Source organism: Xyrauchen texanus, chromosome 29 (genome assembly GCF_025860055.1).
Source record: "Xyrauchen texanus isolate HMW12.3.18 chromosome 29, RBS_HiC_50CHRs, whole genome shotgun sequence".
Classification (NCBI taxonomy): domain Eukaryota; kingdom Metazoa; phylum Chordata; class Actinopteri; order Cypriniformes; family Catostomidae; genus Xyrauchen; species Xyrauchen texanus.
The window spans coordinates 5,941,524-5,966,474 of NC_068304.1; positions in this window are offsets into that span (position 1 = coordinate 5,941,524).

The window sequence follows — 24,951 nt, forward strand, 5'->3', positions numbered from 1 at the left end:
CTACACAGACAGCGTTATATGTGTATAAGGAGTGGCGGCTCTGTATAAGATACAAAAAAACTACAAAAAAATATGTAATATGATGCATAATACATACTGTTAATTGTATTGACAATCAAGTGAAAAACCATGATAGCATTTATTGCACATAATAACCTTTGCCTTAATAGCAAAACACAGAGCTCATATAAACTGTAGCACATATAAGATGTGTGCTTTGCTTTAGACTTAGTGTTCATTTGTGATCAATTATTTTGCAAGCACATGGCTTTTTCTTAACATATATAATTTGAGCAATGCAGTTTACCTGATTTTATTGCGATGTAGACTATAATCCTTTCTAATCCACTTTGATGACAGTCAAGTGTATATTTCACCCACTAGATTTTGCACAAGCAATCGTGTAATTGCCTCAGGTTCCACGGTGTCCCCATGTCGATGTAATATGTATTGAATTAAGACAGTCTGAGCTGCTGTGTAACTCTGTTATGAGTGTGTGCTCGTGTATTGCCCATTTCACTGGCAGAAATTACATTATGACACTGCAGCCAGACCAAATCCTTCATGTATATGTGTCACACAATAAACGTTTTAGCTCATTATAGGAACCACAGGCTATAGTCAGAATAGACATCATTTTGAAACTACCTCTTTTAGAAACTTGTTTGGGAAATTCACTTTTAAGCTCCTTTCTTAAAACCGTTCAAAACTAGAAAATAACATTTGTAACGCTTTACATTAATGTTCTCTTTGATAAAGGCATATAAAGTTGTTCATATTTACTAGTAAGTAATTTACAAATGTATTATACATCACTAATGTGCCGTAATAATAACATGAATAAAGCTACTTTAATGCAGTACTTGCTAAATAATGAGCATTCAAACTTACATGTTATAAATCCTTAATTAAATCCTTATTAATACTTATATTAATCAAAATCATAAAATGCCCTAATTCATGATTACGGTCACCACTGACGTGTACAGAATGGGGGCTACAAGGGCGCAAGCCACTGCCTCTTTCGTTCACAAATCAAAAATGTAAAGGTGCCTTTTTAAGTGGAGGTGTTGATGTAAAAAGATGGTTTTAGTCTAGTCCTAGTTACCTCAAGTCCTATGCAAAAACACTTTTCAGCTCTTCACGCTCAGTCACAGTTTATCTTAACCTCCCATGTATATATGCTTTTTTGTAGTTTTTTTTATTGGTGCTTAACTCAATATACATTATTTCAAAGCAGCTTTACAGAATATCAACTGTAATGTCTGTGAAGTCTCAATAACATCAATAACAAACACTCCTGGAGACATAATAAAAAACATTATAATAAAAAAATAAAAATAAAATGTAGTCCCACTGTCCACATATGTGGACATCAATTTGTAGGAAAACTATTTGCTCTGGATGTAATTAATTAATTACAATTATTTAATTAATTAATTACATTTGTATTTAATGCATTTTTGCATTAATATAGCTAGATGATCATTAAACATTACTGAACTTTATAGGTATGTTTGTAATGTTAGCAACTCCTTACTAAATTATTTATATGTGTCAACTTTACATTAAGGTACATTTTCATTTTAGTGTTATTAAGCATTTATGACATGAGGTAAAATGGCAAATATAGCTAAATGTATTATTTTTAATCATGCATAAATCATCATCATAATCATATAACTGTAGATTAATGATTCATATATAACTGCAGATTTAATGATTCATTATTAGCAATTATGACCCCTTTTAGTTTTTTACATTTCCTCTCTGGCTGTGAAAATTGAGTGGTTTTAGTGTTTTGTTTTTTCGTAAAAATTGTTTTTTGAAAGTATCTTTTAAGTGAAAATCATGTTCACTTCAGTGTTGTCCTGATTGACTTGATGCTTTTAAAAAAAAAAAAAATCACGTCAATGATTCAATGACTCACTCATGACATAAAACGTTTGGTTACATATGTAACCTCCATTCCCCGAGGGAGGGAACGACTCGTTGTGTCGGAGAAGCGACACTAGGGGTCTCTCTTGAGCGCCGATATCCACCTCTGATCTATGAAAAAGGCCAATGAGAGTTGGCAGCCGGTATTTGCATGTCCGCCCCGGACATACGGGTATTTAAGCGGCGCAAATACGGGAGTTCATTCAGGATTTTTCTGAGGAGCCGAAATGGTCCGGCCACAACAGTGGCTCGGTTCAGCGACATGGCGGAGGAAAGACACAACGTGTCGTTCCTCCCTCGGGAACGGAGGTTACATACGTAACCAAACGTTCCCCTTCTGTCGCTCTCTCCACGTTGTGTCAGAGAAGCGACACTAGGGGACCCATTCCAATCTTGCTATGCACTGAACCGTGTACGTGAACCGCCGATACAGAGGCGGGCAGGGATTTCATCCAGTGCCACACATCGTCTGTACCTGGCTGCACGTACCCTTCCCCAATGCCCCATAAGAACATCGGAATCCTTCTAGTTACCCTGGAAGGGGAACAAGGTGATGATTGCCAACATGGGAACGGGCCAGCCTGGCTGGGCCTCTTTTCTCTCTATGTTTCTCGCATAGAGCAATCACGGCCAGGGCCCTTACACGCATATAGGGAAGGGGGTCTTACCCAGACCCTGCGGAGACCACACCTGCCTTTTTTCTTGGGGAGGAAAACGGCTGTCTTAGGGCTCGTGTGGAAAGTATGGTGCGGTGGTAGATCCAGCCTCGAAAGGGGGAGTTGCTACAGCACAGCGACCGGGGCAGCTGTAACTGCCTAAGGGAGACACGGGGGTCCGCTCGTAAGGGGACAGAACCGTGGAATTACACACAGGGGGAGTCCGAGCAGGAGGCCTTACCTGTGGAGCACCTATACCAGTACAGGGTAGCCATCAGGGTACCCGCAGTGGCTTGGGTCGGCGAGTTCCTCTGCTGAACCGCGGACCCGGAGGGCTGGGGAGGAATCGACCAGGGTCCCGACTCAGAGTGGGGCGCCCTGGGAAGAAGGTGCACTACTTTACCTTGATGTCAGGAAAAGGGCGCTGGGCGCAAGTGATCCACCCTGCCTACATGTTACCGAGTTCTACGGGAGAAAACATGAGACGGAACCGACTCGACACGGAGGTTGTAAAACCTCGTGAAGGTGTTGGGTGTTGCCCAACCCGCGGCTCTACAGATGTCTGCTAGGGAGGTGCCCTTGGCCAGTGCCCACGAGGACGCAACACCCCTTGTTGAGTGAGCTCGGACCCGCAAGTGTAGGGGCACGGCCTGGGTGTGATAAGCCAGTGTGATGGCGTCGACAACCCAGTGGGCGAGCCTCTGTTTGGAGACGGCATTCCCTTTCTGCCGTCTCCCAAAGCAGACAAAGAGCTGCTCAGAGCGCCTGGCGCTCTGTGTGCGGTCCAGGTAAATGCACAGGGCGCGCACTGGACATAGCAACGAAAGGGCTGGGTCTGCCTCCTCCCGGGGCAGCGCTTGCAGGTTCACTACCTGATCTCGGAAGGGTGTGGTAGGAACCTTGGGCACATAGCCCGGTCGCGGTCTTAGGATCACAGACGTATCTGCCGGACCGAACTCCAGGCAAGTGTCACTGACAGAGAGCGCTTGCCGGTCCCCGACCCTCTTGATAGAGGCGAGCGCGATCAGCAGGGCCGTCTTAAGAGAGAGGGCCCTGAGTCCAATTGATTCAAGCGGCTCGAAGGGAGGTCTCTGGAGTCCTGCCAAGACTACCGAGAGATCCCAGGAGGGAACTAGGCCTGGCCGGGAGTGATTTAACCTCCGGGCGCCTCTCAGGAACCTGAGGATCAGGTCGTGCTTACACAAAGACTTGCCGTCTACAGGATCATGGTGGGCGGCAATGGCGGCAACATACACCTTGAGGGTGGACGGGGACAGCCTCCTGTCCAGCCTCTCCTGTAGGAACAGGAGCACTGACTTGATCGCACATCTCTGCGGGTCTTCAGTTCGTGAAGAACACCAATCTGCGAACAAGCGGCACTTTAGGGCGTAAAGGTGCCTGGTAGAGGGGGCTCTGGCTTGGTTGATTGTATTCACAACGGTCACCGGTAAGCCGGCTAGCTCTTCCGCATCCTATCCAGGGACCAGACGTGGAGGTACCAGAGGTCTGGGCGCGGATGCCAGAGCGTGCCCCGTCCCTGAGAGAGGAGGTCCTTTCTCAGGGGAATTCGCCAGGGAGCAGCTGTCGCGAGAAGTCTGAGTTCCGAGAACCAAGTCCGAGTGGGCCAGTAGGGGGCCACTAACGTGACTTGCTCCTCGTCCTCCCTGACCTTGCACAGCACCGGTGCAAGAAGGCTCACTGGGGAAATGTGTACTTGCGCAGCCCCGAGGGCCAGCTGTGTGCCAGCTGCCTGTCCCGAGGGGAGCCTCTGTTAGGGCGCACCAGAGCGGGCAGTGGGAGGTTTCCTGGGAGGCAAACAGGTCTACCTGGGCCTTGCCAAACCGTTCCCAAATCAGCTGGACCGACTGGGGGTGAAGCCTCCACTCCCCGCCGGGCAGGCGTTGTCGTGATAGCACGTCCGCTATGACGTTGAGCTTGCCGGGGATGTGAGTGGCATGCAGCGACTTGAGTCGCTGCTGGCTCCATAGGAGGAGACAGCGGGCGAGTTGTGACGTGGCGGGAGCATACGCCGCCTTGGCGATTTATGTACGCCACCACCGTGGTGCTGTCCGATCTCACGAGGACATGTTTGTCCCGAACTAAAGGGAGGAACTTCCTGAGAGCAAGAAGGACGGTCAGCAACTCCAGACAATTGATGTGCCAACGCCAGCGGGGCCGCTTTGTCCAGACGGGGGTGATCACTCTACCCGATGCACGCTGCCAGGTGGTGCCATGCTTGTCTCGGGGACTCCGGGTAGTCTGGAGCCAGTGCTGTAGTGGTCTCATATGCATCAACCCCAGCGGCGCGACCGTCGCGGAGGACGCCATATGCCCCAGGAGCCTCTGGAAAAGTTTTAGAGGGACCACTGTGCCTGGCTTGAAGGAAGCGAGGCAGTCCAGCACCGACTGAGCACGCTCACTCGTGAGACGTGCTGTCATTGAGACTGAGTCTAACTCCAACCCGAGAAAAGAGATGCTCTGAACCGGAGTGAGCTTGCTCTTTTCCCAGTTGACCTGAAGCCCCAAGCGGCTGAGGTGCCGGAGCACCTGGTCTCTGTGTGTGCATAGTAACTCTCGAGAGTGTGCTAGGATGAGCCAGTCAATGAGGTAGTTGAGAATGCGGATGCCAGCTACTCGTAGCGGGGCAAGGGCCGCCTCTGCGACCTTCGTGAAGACGCGAGGGGACAGAGACAGGCCGAAGGGGAGGACTTTGTACTGAAACACCTGGCTGTCGAATGCGAACCGTAAGAAGGGTCGGTGTCGTGGCAGAATTGAGACGTGGAAGTACGCGTCCTTCAGGTCTAAGGAACCAATCTAGATGCTGAACACCAGCCAGAATATTTCTCTGCGTGAGCATTTTGAACGGGAGTTTTAACAAGGCCCGATTGAAAACTTGCAGGTCCAGGATTGGTCGTAAGCCGCCGCCTTTCTTGGGTACAATGAAGTAAGGGCTGTAGAAACCCTTCCTCATTTCGGTTGGAGGGACGGGCTCTACCGCGCCCTTGGCTAAGAGGGTCGCGATTTCCGTGCGCAGGGAACTGGCATGCTCGCCGTGTACTGCGGAAGCGGACGCTCCTGAAGGGGGCGGAGCCGGGCAAACTGAATTGCGTAACCGAAGTCGAATGGTCCGGTGCAGCCAGCGTGATGCGTTGGGAAGCGAAAGCCACGCTTCCCAGCTCTGCGCTTAGGGGCACCAAAGGGACGAGTATTTTGGACGTACCGGCGGGGCCTCGCGAGCGGGCGGAACAGGTAATGCAGCGTCGGGCGGCTTCATTGCGGCCTGAGGTGCTGAGAATAGACTCAAAGCACTTACCTTGCTCCGCGCGCCCGGCAGGGGCCGGGTTCGTGACTGAGGAGGAGGTCTGATGTTGGCGTCCTCTGGACTGGGGACAGTCGTGGGAAGGCAGGATCGCCGCGTCCGGTGTACCGGGACTGTCGTAATCTGAAAGCACATTGCCGTGAGAACGGCATTTGCGGGCCAGGTGACCCAGAGGCAAAGGAAATAGCTCTTTTATTGAGAATGTGGGTACCACAGCCCGCATCAGGGGGTGTGGCAAATGAAAAAACAAAGGATTCTCCACCTGGCCCTCCACCGGGGGACGGAGCGGTCTTACCACCTCCAGAGCTAACGTCTTCGGCTCTGGGTCAACTGTCTCAGGAACGCTTGGGAGCCTTCCGGGTCCTAGAGGGGATTCGTGAGACAGGGGCGACGCCGCCTGCGGGTGCTCGACGCTGGGGCTGAGAGCTGGGCCCGGGTTGGGGCGGAGCAGGAACTGGTTTCTTCGCCGCAGGGGGACGCCCTCGGTGAGCAGACAGGGCAGGGCCCGTAGCGGCAGGTGTGCGGTGGGGCATGATGTGAGAGATGGCCTCCGTCTGCTTCTTCACCGCGGAGAACTGTTGGGCGAAGTCCTCGACGGTGTCGCCGAAAAGGCCAATCTGTGAGACAGGTGCGTCCAGGAAGCTGTTCTTGTCAGCCTCACGCATCTCCGTTCAACGCCGCTGTGTTTTACTCTTTTAGAGAAATTACTCTTTTAATAGAAATTTGCTCTTTTAAATACACAATGTGTGTGTGTGTCTGCGCTGTCGAAGCGCTCAGGGGCAACAATGCACGCCGTGCAATGTGAAGGAGAAAGCCGCTGTTGTGCGCCATCAAGATCCAACAGCATGCAGATGGAAACAGGAACGTTAGTGGTGTGTAACTCGCAGCAAACTGCAGACAGACCATCGGCTCCGAAGAAATTTTCTGAATGAACTCCCGTATTTGCGCCGCTTAAATACCTGTATGTCCGGGGGCGGGACATGCAAATACCGGCTGCCAACTCTCATTGGCCTTTTTTCATAGATCAGAGGTGGATATCGGCGCTCAAGAGAGACCCCTAGTGTTGCTTCTCCGACACAACATGGAGAGAGCGACAGAAGTGGAACATGCTCATTTGTCGCAACCTACTGGTGTAAAGATGTAATCTACAGAAAATGGTCAATGAATCAGTGAACAAAATCAAAATAAACAACCAATCAAAATCCCCACCACTGTTAATAAAGTTGTAAACAAAGCGATACAAATAGTGAAACATCCCAGCATACTTGTCCAATCAGATCTGTTGTATAATGACCAAATGTATCATTGAGTCAATGTACCTACAGCATATGATTATAAAACCTGTATTCTTGCAAATAATGGTGTGTGATGCACTGTAAATGATCTGTTTGTTGATAACCACACACTCAAAACAAATGCTAGCATTGCCATTTTGTTTCTTTATAGGCCATGTTCCGGGCATCAGGCAACACAAAGCTTTCTGGTTGGCGACGTCAGATAGCAATATTCCACATCCGACTTTAAATGAAATGCAGCATCAGCCCTGTTCCCTTTGTGAAGGCATTGAGTCAAAGTTGTTCAACACTTGTTCGATCAGTACTTCTGATTTCTGTAGCACTTGAATAGTCTCTTACTTGAGACTGAGATCATTGAACCTCTTCTGCTGTTAATTAAAAGGGTAAAAATGGAAAACATTAGTCAAGTGATTTGAAGGCAAGCTCTCATATTTGTTTGCGATCACTCCTGCTCTCATTTTCTATTGTTCTCCACAGATCATGGCCAGTTTGAGACTCTTAAATGCTGTTGACCTCACTGCCGCCATTTACGGTGGCAGCTGAAATATCTAAAGCTTTCTGAATACAGATCAGATCTGTGAACCTTCCTAGAGAGCACAAGTATGTAGCGTACTATGAAAGTCCTGCTCTCTGCTCTTGGCCCTTGGGACAACGCTGACACTACAGCACTAAAACACTCTGTATTAATTGCAAAGTGGAGACAGTTGGTCCTTTCCCATCCCCCCACCTGATCCTGAAGGGCAATCTAGAGCTCTGCTGCACTGGATCGGTGGCATACAGCAATAACATCCTCTGGGGAGGCTGTAAAATCTTGAAAAGAGCCCTTGGAAATGACACTTTTGTTTCTGAGCAGAAATCACAGGATTTGACGTGTGATTTATACGATTCTTTCTTCTTTTTTTTTTTTTTTTACCCTGTTTGTTGCTTTTAAAAACTCCAAATGCCGTATTTACAAAGTATTTAACACAGAGGAAATAAAATTGTAATAAAAGGCGCTACAATTGTTACAGAGTTGCATTTTCTACAAGGTTCAGTTCACTTCAACTAGGCAACATTTCAAAACGGACCAAACTTCTTTCCCTCTCTTAATCTCTCTCTCTCTCACACACACACACAAAACGAATAGAGTGAAGCCACGTGAAGATGTTTGTTTGTTTTTTAATCTGTCAAAAGTGGCAAGTGCCAGCATCCTATCTGTGTCTGTCCTGCCACTATCGGAAAGAGAGAAGTGATCTTACTAAATCAAACTCAATTAAATTTAATTAATTATGTTAATCAGGCAATTATATTTAACCTCCTGAGACCTGAGCACAACTGTTGAGTGCATTTTCTGTTTCCATTTTTGATTTGTAACTACTAGCCCCTACTAAGCATACAAAAAAAAAATTGTTTTCCTAAAAATGTTTGTCCTCATATGGGGACAATGGGACTAAGTTGAAATTTTATATAGAAATGTATGTATATATGTATATTATACATTATATATATATATATATGAGAGAGAGAGAGAGAGAGAGAGAGAGAGAGAGAGATTTACACATTGGCTTTGGAACATGTGGGAATGTGAATTGGGAAGAACACAAATGAAAAATTACACAAATAAAAATTATTTGACTTCATTTGACTTTTATGTTACAATGTTTTTCTTTTTTTTCATTTTGTCAAAAAGATTCTCGATGATAACTCTTTGCACTTTCAAACAAATACATTATAGCCAATTGATAGCCAAGAATTTTTCCAATCAGAAATTAGCATAAACATTCTGATTCAAAGTAATAATCAGTATCATCCAATCAATGCACACCATGTTAAAATAAAATTTAGCATCATAAATGATGAACCTATGTACTGATTATCATTGTCCCATGTCTGCCAAACATGTTGAGAGCTCCAAACATCATCTGCAGCCTGAAACTGCACTTAGCTGCATGGCAAAGCTATAACATGTTCCATTGTTCTGTATTTAGTGAATGACTTAACCTCCAGTGTGTTGTGTGTCTGCACTGACCAGGGCCTAGTTTTCCAAAAGCATCATAAGCCTAAGTAGCTCATAGAATCCATCTTACGATTCATCTTAATTTAATGACCAAATGATCAATTTAGCGTGATTATACTCAAGGATAAGGTGTTGGAATGATGTCTGCTGGAAATGGGGTCTGTCTAGATTTGATCAAAAATGACTTTTTCTAATAGTGATGGTGCTGTTTTTTTACATCAGTAATGTCCTGACTATACATTGTGATCAGTTGAATTTCCTTCCGAAACAGCAACATCTGTACATTATTCCAAACTTTTGGCTGCCAGTGTATGTGATGAATTAAGCTGTACATTTAAGAAAATATTTTAAAATATTTCCAGCAAGCTAAATTTATCATGCATTTCAGCACTTCACCTATATGGACAGCATCTCTCTTAAGTACCACTTAAAGCGCGTCCTCGCACGTTCATGCTAAGTGCAGTTTTGGGAAATGCATGTAAAAAATAATGAACGTTCGTAAAACTGCACGTAGAAAACACTTAAACGCTAAGATCAATCGTTATTGGGAAATTAGGCCCAGATGTAGTTTGTAGGAATTTCTCCCAAAGACAAACTCCACAGTCACAAAAGTTTAACCCTTTCCTAAAAGCCCAGAGTGTCCTAAACTGAGATCAGTCAGTTTAAATTTAATTATGCATAACATACAGCGAAGACAAAACACACAGTCCATGCGTGAGGACATTGAGCCGCACAAGGTTAATATTATTTTTATGATGAATTACATTGACGTGCTGACCTACAGATTTATTCTCTGCAGATCCATCAGGTATGTTTCTGGTTTTCATAGGGATATTGTTTGGTTTTTTGGTCCCTTGGGTCAGATTGCATTCTCACCACAAACGAATCACTCCCAAATTTGTTTGTAATCAGACAAGACTACCTCGTCAAGGTAGTCTCGGACCAATTGTTTGGTGAGGACAAGAGAGCGACTGCCATGTTAATATATGCCTAAACTTATTTTAGCAATATTCTCTTTATTCTCATTGATGATTCTCAATAGGTTGGCATAATTATGATAGTATATCTTTTATAGGAAACAAAATAAAGTTGTGAAATGAAAAAACTATAGGTAACATGACACATATTACCATAATGTGTGTATATACTTTACTATTTAAATAACGTTTTCTTTTTTGCCTTAAAGTAATGAATAGGTATATTTGTCATGGAAATAATCTTAATGTTAAAAAGTTAAAGAAGTTTCATTCCCTTAAAGAAAACAATTTCTTACTATTTATATTTTGCAGTGAAATATGACATGGCCCAGTCTGATCTTACTGTGAATTCAGTGACAGTATGTTGAAAGTTCTGCTGCTGAAATCGATCTGTGTTCACCAAAATTCGAATCTCTGCCCCCAGTGGCCAAAGCTGGAAATGTAGTTGAGATGAAATGTCTATAGGGTGGCATCAAAAGCAAAATCTAGTCGAATCATTAGTTGTAAATGATGTACAGTCCACAGGACTGCATATTGTATTAACCCAACCTCCTAACCATCAGTGCAGTAAAGTGACCAGAACCCATGTTGCAGAGAGTTTATGTGCAATGCACCCATTAGTGCCAATAGGCAATGGATCTTGTCAGTAATTCAACAAAATGGGGTTGAGGTATTTGACATTCAGATGCAGAATGGCGATTTCCTGTGTGATCATGTTGCCTGGAAATGTTCTTGACATGTTTTGTTAGACTTTCCCAATAAACCAAATACACCTCCTGTCTAATAATTATAACATTTGCTGTCTATTTAGAGTCATGTAGACCACACACAGAAATGAATGGACAAATATTGCAACCTGAAATAGAATAGAAGTACATGAAGTCCTTTTCTTTCAAGTGTGAAGTCAAAGCTGTTCTTCCAGAGCCAAGGTGAAAGACATAAAAACTAGTAGTAATTCAGAAAAGCGGAGCTGCTGAAGGCCAGGGGTACACTACGCCAGCAAACTGGACAGCTCTCTCACACACTCCTATAATAAAAGTAAGACATGACCTCGACATGGGACAGATTTAAAACTTTTTTTTTCTCATACATCCACATTCACACTCCAACATGCACCGTCCTGTCCCAGAGCCCCACACTGACTTTAAACAAGTAAATATTTCTTGAAGTCTAGTTGTTTTAAAGGAATATTCTGGGTTCAATACAAGTTAAGCTCAATCGACAGTGTTTGTGGCATAATATTAATTACTGCAAAAAAAATATTTTGTCTCGTCCCTCCTTTTCTTAAAAAAAAAAAAAAACGGTTCCATAGAGGCACTTAGAATGAAAGTAAATTGAGCTTGAATGTTAAAATACTCACTGTTTCAAAAATATAGCCACAACACATAACCATTATACATGTAAACATGATTTTAGTGTGATAAAATCGCTTACAAACCTTTCTGTGTAAAGTTATAGCCAATTTTACAACTTCGTTACAATGATGATGCAATGTCAACAGACCCTAAAACCCTTAAACAACTGTAAAAATTATTATAATTAAACCACTTAGCAGCTCAAATAATACATGAGTTTTAACAGAAGAATTAATGCAATTGCTTTGATAAAATTATAAGCTTCAAAATTCTTTTTAAACCCTTAACAAATTGGCCCCATCCACTTTCATAGTAAGAGCCTCACTTTCTCCCCTTTTCTGAATGCCCAATTCTCAATGTGCTCTAAGTCCTCGTGGTGGTGTAGTGACTCAGTCCGGGTGGCGGAGGACAAATCTCAGTCGACTCCATGTTTGAGACCGTCAATCCACACATCTTGTCACATGGCTTGTTGAGCGTGTTACCGTGGAGACATAGCACGCGTGGAGGCTTCACGCTATTCTCCGCGGCATCCACGCACAACTCTCCACACACCCCACCGATAGGGAGAACCACATTATAGCGACCACGAGGTTAACCCAACGTGACCTGGGTTAAATACCATAGCAACAGGGCTAGTTGGTTGCTTAGGAGACCTGACAGGAATCACTATGCACGCCCTGGATTCAAACATGCAAATTTTTTGTTGGTTCATTTACAGTATTTATCTCAATAGAAGTAAAAGTTGAAGATTTATGTAAAGCCAACTTCTGCAATTTCTTACGATTTTGTCATCTTGCACTATTATTTCGACTACTCATGAGACTGAGTTGGAGCTTATCGTTACACCCTTATTTACAACCCAAATCAGAGAATGAACAGATTTATATAGTTTTGAAAGTATTTTGAAGTGTCTTCCTAAGTTTAATTGTTACATTTTTGTTTGTTTGTTTGTTTGTTTTTCAAATAAGCTAAGGGATTTTAAGGTATTTTAAAGGATTTGTTTCACACGGAATTGCAAAAAAAAGACTTTTTCATTGAATCGGGTGCAAGATTGCAAGACCCCAGTGTTTGTTATGTTCTTCACATTGTGATGACAGAATAAATATACAATGAAAGAAACACATTAACATGCATTAACAATGAATGACTGTAGTGCATCCTCATTACATAATTTATAGCTGTATCTAGATAATGAAAAACATTTGCATTTACACCTTCTTTCAATATGTTCGGAATTCATCCCTGACCACTTCTGAATGTGGTTTCAGTTATCTGATCATGATCCGATCACAATGCGTCTCAGGTGCATTTACACCTACACATTTTAATGCATGATGTAAATTGGGCCATAGTTGACCCTGCTTCTGCATATTGCATTGGAATTGAAGAAAGCATAGCAACATCTCCATATCTTTGTCAGTCTCTTTCTCTCTGTCATCTACCATGTGTGTGGCTCTAGTATAAGGCTGTGGTGATATAGTGGAGTGCTCTTATGTCTTAAGTGAGATTGCAGATGTCCACAGTTTTTCAATGAATCTCCAGGGGCCAGTGCCACTGCCTTCTTTCCAGAGCCCATCCCACATACCTGCCTGACCACAAAGCCTTTCTGTCACCTCCACTGATCGATCCCCCATCATGCTGTCCAGCTCAAACATGCAGGCCAGTCTGTTTTACCACACACACATCAGGGCACAGACATTAGGCCCCAATGTCTGGAGGTTTGTACTGCCTTCATTACGGAAATGTTCTACACTTTGCCCCAGTGTTAGGGAAAGTGAAAATGTAGGGCCATATCACGCTGTTAAAGATGTGGGGAATCACTAGATAATACTACTTAATGTTCTCAGGGCAACATTTTCTTCAGAAAATTTTCTTCAGAAAAACATAATTTATAGTTGGAGCTATAAGAAAATCATGTTCTCCCCATGACAATTGGCTCTTCGGTTTGGTGACGTTGCATCCAGAGAGGTTTCTGCTGTCAATGGATTGCGTGAAAAGGGAGCATGGCAGTCCCACTCTTTGTCTTTGCCCAATAACATGCCCCATTGCCCCTGTGTCACTGCAAAATAGCCCCTCCAAAAAGATTTCAGGAAATTGTCTAGCCACTGTCATTGGCTGACAAGCCCATCCATCACACAGGCAGTCAAGGGCATTGGACATGCCCACGCTTCATTTAGCCATTCTCATGTGACAACGACTTAAAATAGAGATAGAATTATCAATGATTAAACTTGGAAACATCAGTTGTGTTGCTAATTATTTACTATATATACATTACACTCTAAAGATCAATTCTAAACATAAATTATGCATTACACCAGTGTTATGGAGAAGTTAAATACAATTAGTGACATTACTAGCTTAACTACATTTTTCAGTAGCGTGACAGTAGTGTAGTAGCTATTTTCACAACACTAGCAAAGAGCTACGTTTTCTAAAAAGAATCGGTATTTCACATTGTATTGTGAATGCACCAATGAAGTCTAGGGAGTGATAAAAAACATACTCACCTAAACAATCCTCTCTCTGAGAAAACCAAATAATTTAAGTGAATCCGTTCTTTCTGACAGATCATGTAAATTTTGTTGATTTTTGGGGCTTCAAGAGCTAAATAAAGTCCGACCCACCACTAATAGATGCTGTCAAATAACCCCATATACCGTTCATGGCGCGCTCTGCATCAGCGGTGTCAAACACGGCTAGTGGAATAATCGTTCGACCCTCACGATGACGGAATTCCATATCTGCGGATTCGCAAATACACTTACTGTATATATTCATTATAAACTTTTAATATTTTAATACTCCCTGATTTTTTCAGGTTTTCCATGATTATGTAAAGAGCAATAAGTGTGCTGACTGTGGTCCATTATGTTTTATCGCAGTATCCCTTATTAAAGCAGTATAAAGTTGATTCAGGACTTTATCTTCATTAGCTCAGAAGAACATGTGCATGCGCTTTGCATTGACACTTCATCTTATTTTTTCATTATTGTGTGCCTACACATATTAATGCTAATTGTTGCACAAGCCTACGTATCTCCTCATAAACCAGATAAATTACTCTTTCACTAATTCTTGAGATAAGGGACAAATCATTTCTCACATACAAAAGTCATCTTTATGCTAAAAAAGCAAGAAATTCATAATAATATGGCAAAGATCAATCTAAAGGATATGTTAATGGGCATTTATTGCTTATATTTTTAAATAATGTCATTCGAATAATTATATTTTTTTCATTCATGCTCTATACTTGGATACACATGTAACTTAACCAGTCCTCAGCAAGATGTCACAATGTTAAACCGCCAAACTAAGCATTTAAAAATGCAACAAATTCATATAAATATCAAATGAAAGGTGAGTATCTGTAAGATATCAAATGATACATAACGTAAACTTTAAATTATATTTACCAAAAAAAAAACTGCATATCAAAGTTGTGTCCACACTTTCAGATTTTTTTATAATCCTGAATAAATCAGACAATTCTATGGTCAGCTATAACGCTGAGGACCCCTTTTCCAACTTACTGCTAATGGTGGCTGCAACAGTAGGACACGTGGTCTGGTATGTGTTTTATTTTTTTCATATTTTAAACAATCCTTCATCTCAAGAATCAGTGTTTTTTCTGGCAAGCTTTATTCTTCATCAATGGTAAACAAAAATGCATACAATCTAAACTGTACAGTCAAAATCCACAAGTAAAACAGAACTTTGTCCAATGCCAATTTGCTTGATACTTGCTATGATTTTTTTGATTGATATACCCCAACTCAGAAATCTGGGGCTCCACAAATCTCCCACTGGTAATTGCAACTTCATGGTAGCATTAATTTCCAATCACCTTGTAAATACTGTAATATTTGTAATCATTCTGACATGGCATGATCACACCTTTAATTCATATTCTGTACTTTAATATTTACTATTTCTTCAGCAGAACACATTTGTTCAGTACTTCCTGTTTCACAATGCCCTCAGAGAATTTTATCCTGCATGGCGCAAATTAACACAATATCTATGACTATTCGTATGTGCTTTCGGTTTTTCTGAAGAAAAGATTGGTTAGTGTCTTTATTTAGCTGATTATTTATATTTCCTCATCGTCCATGCTTGTGACTCTCTTTGAACACCTCAGCACGTTCCAGTGCTAAAACATGTTGCTTGCTCGCCTCATGTTTGTAACAAAATTGTGAGATGTGTTTCCAGTCTTTAAAGCCTTTAACGGTGAACCTATCCTCTCCACCTGTTGTTGGATAATGACAAAACACTGCTACAAAACACTGCTTCCATACTATGCTGTACTCCAGCCAATTCAATTTACTGTTCCACTGAGCAGTAAAAGTTCGGATTTTACCCATCAAAGTCTTTGTTTCAGGGAATGCTTTTAAATTTAACTGGATTGGGGGCTCATCTATCTGATGGGGTTAGCAGCTCAGCAGACATACCTGGGTCTTTGGTAGACATAGTAGGCCATGGTGGATTTGCCAGGGATGGACAGGAGAGGGGAGCCACATTGTGTTCTCGTTCACTAAAGAGAGATAGTTCTCTTGCTAAAGATTTCATGGCTGTTCTTGAATATTTTAATATAACAGAGCACGTTGATTTTCCAACTCACTCGCATTCCCATACACTTGATCTAGTCTGTTCTTCTGGTGTTGACACTTTTTGTGTACAGGGTTTTGAAGTTGGCATCTCTGATCCTAAGCTCATTCCATTTAGTTTTACCCTCCCACTCCTGAAGCCTAAAAAGAAAACTACAATATCTTTTCGCAACGTAAAATACATAAACACATCCAATTTCTCTGCTGATATCTCTGCCTCCTCTCTACCATCCTCTGTCATCCTGTCCTGTCCTTTTGTTCATGTTACCTGACAAAGTCAAGTCAAGTCAATTTTATTTGTATAGTGCCTTTCACATCACACGTCGTTTCAAAGCAGCTTTACAGAAGATCAGGCATTAACAGACGATAAAACTGTAATGTCCATAATGTCGATGAATCATCATTGTGTAATTAGATATAATACGATTGTTAATCATGTTTAAAAATAAGTAATTAAATAATAATTGTATTAATAACCCCAGTGAGCAAGCTGTAGGCGACTGTGGCAAGGAACACAAAACTAACAGAAAAATAACTTTGGGAGAAACCAGACTCACTGTGGGGGCCAGTTCCCTTCTGGCTAACATCATGAATATAATGTAAATATTACTTATGTATAGTTAAAGTCATGGTTTAAAATTATTAAACTAAGTAAGTGTTAAGGGTCAGTGTTAAAACATCGATTTTGTATGAACTGTAATATTAATGACTAATGTCTTTGAAGTCCATCCTGGACTAACAGCAGAAGGTCACATAGATGCAATTGTCCTTGTTAATTGGCTGATGAAGGCTTTTGTTGGCAATTGTTAGACTATGCATTCCATTTCAAGATCGTAGTCCATCAATAGACCGAGGTGATCCAGGCAGAGATCAGGGATGTGAAATGCAGTTCAACCTGGCCGGTCATTTCGGTGAGGATTGATGTGGTCCATCCTAAATCCAAGGTTCAGACAATGGCATATGAAGTATCCCATGTCTTATGGTTGGAGTTGGCATCAGTCCATCCTCAAAAGTCCATCATAATAGACTGAAGTGATGTCTGGCTGGCACCGACTGCATTTAGTCATCATCATTCAGTGACACGTAGCAGTGGAGTCCAACACAAAGCAGGAATGGTGCTGGATCCAGCCTGTTCTGGTGACCTCAGGATAGGAGTCCCGAGGTTGAGACAGGGAAACAAATAAAATAATAATCATAGATGCCATTCAATTTACTGCAGAGATATAAATCATGATCAATGTTTCTGGTTTCTTGTTCTGGCAGACTAAACTAAAGCAGCCTAATTCTGGGTTGGAGGATAAATTAGGTGTATGACTGGCTAAATAGATGAGTCTTTAGTCTAGACTTAAACTGAGGGAGTGTGTCTGCATCTTGAACAGTGTTAGGGAGACTATTCCATCGTTTAGGAGCCAAATATGAAAAGGATCTACCTCCTTTTGTGGATTTTGATATTCTAGGAACTATTAACAGGCCAGAATTTTGTGATCGTAATGAACCTGATGGAATATAGCGTGGTAGAAGGTCACTTAAGTACTGCAGAGCTTGACCATACAAAGCTTTGTACGTAGTTAACAGAATTTTTAAACGAATATAGAATTTAACAGGTAGCCAATGTAACGAAGATAAAATGGGACTAATATGATCATATTTCTTGGTTTTCGTTAGCACTCTGGCTGCTGCATTTTGAAACAATTGAAGTTTATTTATTGTTCTTGCAGGACATCCTCGCAGTAATGCATTACAATAATCTAGTCTTGAGGTTATGAACACATTAATTTGTTTTTCGGCATCAGCAACAGAGAGCATGTGCCTTAATTTAGCAATATTTCTTAGGTGGAAGAATGCTGTTCTACAAACATTGGTAATTTGATTTTCAAAGGACAGATGGTATCAAATATTACACCTAAGTTCTTCGCTGTTGAAGATGATGTAACAGTACATCCATCTGGAGTCAAATTATATTGTAGTGGCTTATTTTTTTTGAGTTTTTTTGGTCCAATAATTAGTACATTTGTTTTGTCAGAATTGAGTTGAAGGAAATTTCTGGCAATACAATCTTTTATTTCATTGATACACTGCAATTTTCGAGAATTGTGACATCTCATCAGGTTTTGAAGAAATATAAAGTTGAGTATCGTCGGCATAGCAGTGGAAACTTATTCCACGATTCCTGATAATATCTCCCAGGGGAAGCATATACAAGGAGAAAAGCAGAGGCCCTAAAACTCCATATTTTACTTTTGTTTGGTTTGACAATTCCTCATTTACATAGAAAAAAGTGGTAGCGGTCTGCTAAATATGACCTAAACCATGCTAATGCAACTCCACAATTGATAACATAATTCTCTAGCCTATTCAAGAGAATGTTGTGATATATCATGTCGAATGCAGCACTAAGATCTAAAAGCACTAGAAGAGAAATGCAGCCGCGATCAGATAAGTCATTTGTAACTCTGATAAGTGCAGTCTCTGTACTGTGATGAGGCCTAAATCCTTGCTTAAATTATTTGTATATACTATTTCTCTGTAGAAATTAACATATTTGGGTGGATACTACCTTTTCTAGTATTTTTGACATAAACGGGAGATTTGAAATTAGTTCTTCAGGATCAAGTTGTGGCTTTTTAATAAGCGGTTTGATAACTGCCATTTTAAAGTTTCTTGGGACATGTCCTAAGCATAGCTGTCACGATCCCCTGTTGTCTGCCCCGTGTTTCAATTGTCATAAACTACACTTCCCATAATTCCCTGCCCTCATCACTGCCCATGCACTTCATTGTTCTCACCTGCATGTCGTTTAGTCATCATTGTGTTTGTGTATTTAAACCCTGTTTGTTCCGCAGTCATTGTTGATCATTGTTTGTAGATGTTGGATGTCGATGTTCAGCCCAGTTTACCCTGTTCATGTACCCTTTGATGTTTTCATGTTTTTGTTTAATTTTTCCCATTGTGGATGTTTCCTTTGTTCCTGTCTGTCTTGTTTTCACCTTTATAAATAAAACCCGCACTTAGATCCGTACTCCTCGTCTGCCTCCTCCTACTAACGTTACAGAACGATCGACCATGACTGGGGAACAAACAGGGTTTAAATACACAAACACAATGATGACTAAACGACATGCAGGTGAGAACAATGAAGTGCATGGGCAGTGATGAGGGCAGGGAATTATGGGAAGTGTAGTTTATGACAGTTGAAACACGGGGCAGACAACAGGGGATCGTGACAATAGCGAGGAGTTCATAATATTAAGAAGAGGTTCTGAAATTACAGGAGACACCTCTTTTAAGAGCTTAGTTGGTATAGGATCTAACAAACATGTTGTGGCTTTTGATGTTTCGATAAGTTTTGTTAACTCTTCATGACCTATAACAGAGAAGGATTGAAGTTGCACTTGAGGAAAATTATTAGACACTGTTTTCTGAGGTGCTATGACAGATGATTGCATAATTCCAATTATATTTCTGATTATTTCAATTTTATCTGTAAAGAAATTAATGAAGTCATTACTCTTGTGCTTCGACATAATATCTGGTTCTGTTGAGGCTTTATTCCTAACCAATTTAGCCACAGTACTGAATAAACATCTAGGAGTTGTGGTTATTTTCTATGAGTTTACTAAAATATGCTGACCAGGCAGCTTTTATTGCCTGTCTGTAGCTACAGACACTATTCTTCCATGCACCACAAAATACTTCTAATTTTGTATTTTTCCACATGCGCTCCATTTTACGAGCTGCTCTCTTGAGAGCATGAGTGTGATCATTGTACCATGGTGCAGGACTTATTTCTTACATTTTCTTTAATCTAAGTGGCGCGACAATATCAAGAGTGCTAGAGAAGACTGGATTTATATTTTTTTGTTATTTCATCAAGTTCTTCTGGGCTTTGGGGTTTATTGAGTGTATGAGATAGATCTGGAAGATTATTAATGAAGCTATCTTTAGTGGTCGAAAGAATAGTTCTACCTGAATGACAGCGTGGTGTAGATTGAGTAACATTAGCTGATTGCAGCATACAAGAGACGAGGTAATGATCCGAGATGTCATCGCTCTGCTGCAGAATTTCTATATTATCAACATCAACTCCATATGACAGAATTAAATCTAGCATATGATTATGGAGATGAGTTGGTCCTGTTACATTTTGTCTGACTCCAAGAAAGTTGAGAATATTGATAAATGCTAATCCCAATATATCATTTTCATTATCTATGTGAATGTCACTAACAATTAAAGCTCTATCTACAGTAACTACAAGATCTGATAAAAAAATTTGCAAATTCACCAAGGAAATCAGAATAAGGCCCGGGTGATCTATACATTGTAGCAAGGACAAAAGATGAGAGATTTTTTATTTATATTTGACGGTGTCACATTAAGCATTATTAGTTCAAAAGACTTTTATACATTTATATCCTGTCCTCTGAGTAACACCAACAACTTCACTGTAAATTGTAGCAACACCTCCTCCTCGACCCTTCAGACAAGGCTCATGTTTATAACAATAACCTGGGGGAGTAGATTCATTTAAACTAATATATTCATCCGGTTTAAGCCAGGTTTCAGTCAAACAGAGCGCATCCAATCTATGATCTGTAATCATTTCATTAACAATTAGTGCTTTGGTAGAAAGAGATCTAATGTTTAGTAGCCCTATTTTTATATGATGTGTATTTTTGTATTGACCTTAATGACATTTTTTCTAAATGGTTTAGTGAGGGTATTGTGTTTGGTAGTTCAGGGAACAGACACAGTCTCTATGATATATCTAGGTGATACAGTCTCTATGTGTTGTAGTTTATGTGACCTATGTGACGTCTCAAGGCAGCTAGCAGGATTAACCAGTTTGTCTGCGTCCTGACCTGGGCCCAAGTTAGTCAAATACTGTCATTATTAAGACTATGAGCCAAATTACTAGAGAGGAGAGTTGCACCTTCCCTGGAGGGATGGAGTCCATCTCTCTTTAGCAGGTCAGGTGTACCCCAAAAACTCTTCCAATTGTCTATAAATTATATTTTATTCTTCAGGCACCACTCAGACATCCAGCCATTCAGTGACACTAATCTACTATAAACCTCATCACCACGACGAGCAGGGAGGGGACCAGAGCATATTACAGTGTCTGACATCGTTTTTGCAAATTCGCACACCTCTTTAATATTATCTTTAGTGATCTCCGACCGGTGAAGCCGGACACCATTAGTGCCGAAATGGATAACAATTTTAGAAAATCTACGTTTAACATTAGCCAGCACTTGTAAATTTGATTTGATGTCAGATGCTCTGGTCCCCGAAATGCAATTAACAATAATGGCTGGAGTCTCAATTTCCACGTTCCTTACAATAGAATCGCCAATAACAAGGGCTCTTTCAACATGATTCTCAGTGGGTGTATCACTGAGTGGGGAGAATCGATTCGAAAGACGAGATGTCACCCAAATGCCCTGTTGCAGGGGCTCTACAGCCGGAACCAAAGTGTGTATGTTGCTTTCTGTACAACTCGCATCCGAAACAGTATCTACCGGCTTCACTTTCTCACTGACCTCCACTAGCGTTTGGATGCGAGTCTCTAACTCATTAACCTTCTCCGTCAGCCTGACTAATTCCTTACATTTATCACATGTGAATCCCTCACTGCTGATGAAGGAGGCTTTTGTAAACGTGACATGCAATGCAGGAAGAAATAACATGAGCGGATGCCATGACTTACCCCAAATTGTTTGTTGTTCCTGAGCGGTGAGGGTTTGAGATGGATGTGAATCCCTCACACAATTGTTTGTTGTTGTTCTTGATAAGCGGTGCTTTGAAATCGATACAATAATCTGTGTGCTGCAGAGGAGAAAAAACGCGTGGTCTTCAAACTGGTGGCAGAGGGGGCTTTGCCCAGTAAGATGTGGGTTTACCAACAGGGGAACCATACTGCATAAAATACATCACAAGGGGTAACCAACGGGCAAGCAGCACATGTGAAGCACCTACTCCAGTACAGAGCATTCTAGCGCACATACTGGGCCAGGCATCGAATTTCTCAGCCGAATTGGCCTGCCACAGGGCTGAGGAGGAGAGACATCCAGGGTTCACCGGTCTCGGTAACTCACATGGGGGAAAAAGTGCATATCTTCCCATACTTACCTGTTCATACCCGACAACACACGGGATTTGCGAGATTATAAAATCTCGCAAAGGTATTGGGTGTCACCCAGCCTATTGCTCTACAGATGTCTGCTAGAGAGGCACTGTTGTTCAAGGCCCAAGAGGCCGCAACACTCCAGCACGCCCTGGGCCTAGTATGCCAAAGCGATTGCATCCACGATCCAATGGGCGATCCTCTGTTTGGAGACAGCCCTTCCCTTTATGCTGTCACCCAAAGCAGACAAAGAGCTGCTCAGAGCGTCTAAAGCTGGGAGATGGGGATGTCAAGGAAGTGCACCTTGTCGACACCCTTCATCTCAACCAGGTTAAGCCACAGGTGGCACTCCTGCACCACAAAGGTGGACATCGCCTGCCCAAGAGCCTATGCCTTGACCTTCATTGCACGGAGGGCAAGGTCGGTCGCCGAGCGCAGCTCCTGCATCACTTCTGGGTCAGGACTATCTTCGTGCAGCTCTTTCAATGCCTTGGCCTGATGCTCTAGCAGAGGCACCCTGTCCAGCGGCACTGTAAGCCTTGATCGCCAAGGACAATGTGGATTTAAAGGCCTTGGACGGGAGTCTCGGCGATTCCGCCAGGAGGAACCACTCCCATTGGGGTCCCAAATCGCCCCCAGATCTAACTATTAATTCCAACATGGCATGAACACACCACTAATTCATATTCTGTACTTTAATATTTGCTATGTCTTCAGCAGAACACATTTGAAGAAACATAGAAACATTTTAGCTCAGTAGGTCCTACTAGTAGCGGCGTTTTGTGGGCACAGGTGCACCGCAACTGCCTTGTCCACCTGGGGAATCTACGTGTACCCCCTGGCCATCCCAGCATTGAGGGTAGTGAGAGAAGAGAAGCTCAGAGGTCAGGTCCGGCCAGTAAAAGGTGCCTGCCAAGACTTTGTGAGCTCCTCATGCACCTCCTGGAAGAATGGAACCAGGGCACGGCTGTGAGCTGCTCTCTTAGCCCAGGAACCAATAATCAAGCCGCGAGGGCTCAGGGCAGGGTGTAGGTTTCCACTCAAGCCCAATGCTCACAGCAGCCCAAGCAAGCATGGCCACCAACTCCACATCATCCTCAGTCTGGGTGAAAACACCCGAAGGTGGGAAGGTGGGGGGAATGGGAGGTCCGTGGAGGACTCCCATTGGGGTCCCCAAATTCCCCCAGCTCTAACCGTTGTGGCCTTGTACCCGTTAATAGAATGACCACAACACTTACGACTGGAGACACTGAAAAGTAGTGGGAGGCAATGCAGCCAAAGTGTGACGTCCCAAAAGTGTCTGTCTGACACATTGATCAACATTTAAAAACATCACAGATAGAATTAGGCCTTATGTTCAATGATATGAACATAAAACACTATTTTGACTTTAAAGCCACTTTTTGTAATTTAAGTAATTTACATTTCTGTTACAACAATATTTGTCTATGATGTAATTAGGGATGTGCCTCAAGCCGAATACATTATTCAGAAAGGCACGAATATGATTTCAAAACAAATAACTTAATGATTAATCCAAATACTTATTATACAAATAATATTTGTATAACTGATTATCCAAGAGGCACAAGGATAAAGCAACATTTTAAATAAACATATACAAAATGACAAAGAATTTCTGAATCAGTGCAGTCAATATTTCTAAAGTGTAAATCTTATGAATGAAAATGTGCATGTTGTGATTTCAGATCGGATTGCCGTGATCTCGACACCGTTTGCGGTCTTTGTTAATTGTGCATGTCTGGAACTTATTAAGTGTAACATTAAGACACAAAATCTTATACACCTTCCACTTCTTGAAGTGTCTTTGTTAATATATCACACGATTCACACGTGATTCTCATGTATTCATTTATAGCCTAAACCTGAGCATGATGTTACATTCCTGACCTGAAGTGATGATTTCTCATCGGAGCTCATCGAGCCATCTTTTAAATTTGACTATATTTATGTCCACATCAGCGATTAAGAAAATTATCTGGTTAAGACTTTATTTCCAAAAGTTAACCGCTCAATAGATTAGTCTATTCATCTACGTATTAGGAATATTCCTCCTTATGTAAAATGAAGACTGAAACATACTCCTTCTTTTTGGAAAGGTGCTATATCAATTTTACATTATTCTTCTTATTATTATTTAACGAAATGATGGTGTCCTATCGTAAAAGATTCCTGATAGAATGATGGGACTTTCCCTTGTTTGTAGGCTACATTGATTTTATTTTTCATTGCTTGACATTTTACATTTTGCTCAACACCTCCTGCCTTCACTGTAATGTTGTTATTCATAAACAGACAAACAAAAATTCTGTTTCATGCAGCTATTAATATCAGAAATACCTGGAGAAACCAGTTAACAACATATTCCACAGTTAATGTAGCCTACAAATTCAGTTTCATTTGGTATGAAAAAAATTCTAATAAAATAATATATATTTTTAAATAATTGTTGTATAATGATAATAATAACGTCTAGGAGGGAACAAGACGTTGTGTCGAAGAAACAACACTAGGGGTCTCTTTTGAGAGCATCGCGCATCTCTGAACTTCAGAAAAGGCCAATTAGAAATTGGCAGACAGAATTTGCATGGTCCGCCCCTGGACATACGGGTATAAAGGGAGAGAAATGCGTCTGTTTGTTCAGGAATTTGCCTGAG